The sequence below is a fragment of the Piliocolobus tephrosceles genome, unplaced genomic scaffold (genome assembly GCF_002776525.5).
Source record: "Piliocolobus tephrosceles isolate RC106 unplaced genomic scaffold, ASM277652v3 unscaffolded_35650, whole genome shotgun sequence".
NCBI classification, from domain to species: Eukaryota; Metazoa; Chordata; class Mammalia; order Primates; family Cercopithecidae; genus Piliocolobus; species Piliocolobus tephrosceles.
Window position 1 is genome coordinate 8,013 of NW_022319477.1, and position 3,771 is coordinate 11,783.

Here is a 3,771-nt window from a genome sequence, read left to right on the forward strand (position 1 = left end):
TTTTTTTTTTTTTTTTTTTTTTTTTTTTTTTGAGACGGAGTCTCGCTGTGTCTCCCAGGCTGGAGTGCAGTGGTACGATCTCGGCTCACTGCAAGCTCCACGCCATTCTCCTGCCTCAGCCTCCCGAGTAGCTGGAACTACAGGCATCCGCCACCATGCCCGGCTAATTTTTTGTATTTTTAGTAGAGACGGGGTTTCACCATGTTAGCCACGATGGTCTCGATCTCCTGACCTCGTGATCTGCCCGCCTCGGCCTCCCAAAGTGCTGGGATTACAGGCATGAGCCACCGCACCCGGCCACATTTTCTTTATCCATTCATCCACTGACAGACATTTAGATTGTTTCTGTGTCTTGGCTATTGTGAATAGTGCTGCAATGAACACGAAAGTGAAGGTATCTCTTCAAGATCCTGATTTCAGTTCCTTTAGAAAAATAACCAGGTATAGGGTAACTAAGTCATATGATAGTTCTGTTTCTAATTTTTTGAGGAACCTCCATTAATTTGTTAGTGTGGTGCTGCTTTCCATAATGGCTATGCCAAATTACATTTCCACCAATTATGTACAAGGGTACCTTTTTCTTCACATCCTTGCCAGGACTTATTGTCATTTGGCTTTTAAAATAATAGTCATCCTACCAAGTGTGAAGTTGTATCTAACTGTGGTTTTGATTTGCATTTATCTTATGATTGGTGATACTGAACACCTTTTCATATACCTGTTGGCCATTTGTATGTTTTCCTTGGAGAAAACTCTATTCAGGTCCTTTGCCAATTTTAATATTTGGGGTTGTTTTGTCATTGAGTTAGAGGAGTTACTTGTATATTTTGGAGATTAACCCTTTATTAGATATATAGTTTGCTAAGATTTTCTTTCATCTTGTAGGTCGCCTTTTCATTTTGTTGATTGTTTCTTTTGCTGTTTAGGAGCTTTTTAGTTTGATGAAATCACACTTTTTTTTTTTTATTTTATTTTTACTTTTGTTGCCTGTGCCTTTGGAATCAAATCCAAAAGAAACTATTGCCAAGAACAATGTCAAGGAGCTTTTTCCTTATGCTTTCTTTTAGGAGTTTTATAGTGTCAGGTCTTACATTTAAGTCTTTAATCCAATTTTACTTGATTTTTATGTAGAGTGCAATATATGGGTCCAATTTCATTCTTTTGCATGTAGATACTCAGTTTTCTCAGCCCCATTTATTGAAGAGACACCTTTTCTCCATTACATATTCTTGGCACATTTGTCAAAAACTAGTTGACTTAAATGCTTGGATTGATTTCCAGGCTCTTTATTCTGTTACATTGGTCTGTATGTCTGTTTTTATGCAATAACATACTATTTGGATTACTACAGTTTTTTAATGTAATTTGAAATCAGGAAATGCTATGCCTCTAACTTCATTCTTCTTCCTCAAGACTGCTTTAGCTATTTAGAATCTTCTGGGGGTCCCATATGAATTTTAGGATTGTTTTTTCTACTTCTCTGGGGAAAAACACCATTGGAATTTTAGTAGAGATTGTTGTCAATCTATAGATCACTTTGGATAATAAGGACATTTTTAATAACATTAATTTTCCAAATTTATTAACATGAGATATCTTACCATTTGTTTGTGTCTTTTTCAGTTTCTTTTTACAATGTTTTATACTGTTCAGTGTACAGAATTTACTTGCTTGGTTACAATTATTTCTAAGTATTTTATTCTTTTTAATACTATTGTAAATACGATTGTTTTATTTATTTATTTTTAGGATAGGTCATTGTTAGGGTTTAGAAATGCAACCGATATTTGTATTTTGATTTTGTATCCTGCAATTATACTGAATTCATTTACTGGTTCTAACAGGTTTTTTTAGTGGAATCTATGGAAAAGATATATATATATATATATATGATCACGTCATCAGAAAACAAAGATGATTTCACTGCTTCCTTTCATATTTAGATGTATTTCATTTCTTTTCTCTGCCTAATTGTTCTTGCTAGGACTTCCAATACCATGTTGAGTAGAAGCGGTGAGAGTAAATATCCTTGTCTTATTCCTAATCTTAGAGGAAAATTTCACCACTTGGTATGATGTTAGCTGCAGATTTGTCATATATGGCCTGTAATATATTGAAGTTGTTTGCATGTATGCCTAATTTGATGAGAGTTTTAATCATGAAAAAATGTTAAATTTTTCCAGATGCATTTTCTGCATTTATTGAGCTGATCATGTGATTTTTATCTGTCATTTTGTTAATGTGGTATATCACATTTATTGATTTGCATATGGCAAACTATCCTTGTATCCCAGGGATAAATCCAATTTGATCATGGTAAATGCTCCTTTTAATGTGTTGTTGAATTTGTTTTACTCATATTTTGTTGAGGATTTTTACGTCTGTATACATTAGGGATATTGACTTCTAATTTTCTGTCTTATATTGGTATCAGGGTAGTGCTGGCCTCATACAATGAGTTTGGAAGTGTTCCCTTCTCTTTAATTGTTTGAAAAAGTTTCATATGATTGGTATTATTGCTTCTTTAATTGTTTGGAAAAGTTTCATACAATTGTTATAATTGCTTCTTTATATCTGGTATAATTCACCAGTGAAGCCATCAAGGCCTGGGTTTTTCCTTGTTAGGAGGTTTTTGATTACTAATTCAATATCCCTACTTGTTATTAGTCTGTTCAGGTTTTTTGCATATTCATTTTTTCAGTCTTTGTAGGTTATATATGTTTAGGAATTTATTTATTTGTTCTAGGTTGTCTGATTTGTTGCCATATAATTGTTGAAAGTAGTCTCTCGTGATCCATTGCATTTATGTGCTATCAGCTGTAATGTCTTTTCCTTCATTTCTGATTTTTTTGAGTCTACTCTCTTTTTTTCTAGTCTAGCTAAACGTTTGTCAATTTGGTTTATCTTTTTGAGAAACCAACTCTTAGTTATTTGGTCATTTCCATTGTTTTTCTAGTGTCTATTTCATTTATTTCTGCTCTTATATTGATTATTTTCTTTTTTTCTAATCACCTTAGGCTTAATTTTTTCTTCTTTTTCTCTGTGAGTTATAAAGTTAGGTTGTTTATTTCAAATCTTTTGTTTTTCTTAATGTAGGCATCTATTGCTATAGACTTCTCTGTTATAATGGCTTTTGATGTATACTGTAAGTTTGGTATATGATATTTTCATTTTTGTTTCTCTCAAGATAATTTTCATTTCCTTTTTTATTTAATCTTTGATTTATTGGTTTTTCAGGGGAATGCTGTTTAACTTCCATGTATTTGTGACTTTTCCAAGATTCCCCCTGTTACTGATTTCTAGTTTTATATTGCTGATATAAATATTATTATTGATTCTAGCTGGTAACAACTTAACTTTAATCAGAGACAATAACTACAATTTTACTTCTCCACTGCCACATTTTAAGTTATTGATGTCACAGTTTACACCATTCTGTATTGTGTGTTCATTAAAAAATTATTATGGCTAGAGTTATTTTTAATGCTTTTGTCTTTTAACTTTATACTAGAGTTGAAAGTGATTTATATAACATCATTACAGTATTAGACTATTCTGAATTCAACTATATACTTATTTTTACTGGTGAGTTTTATACTTTCATATGTTTTAATGTTGCTATTTATCATCCTTTTGTTTGTAAACTTGAAGAACTCCCTTTAGCATTTGGTAAGGAAGGCCTATTGGTGATAAACTCCCTCAGCTTTTTTTGTCTGGGAACATTTTTATTTATTTATTTATTTATTTATTTATTTATTTATTTATTTATTT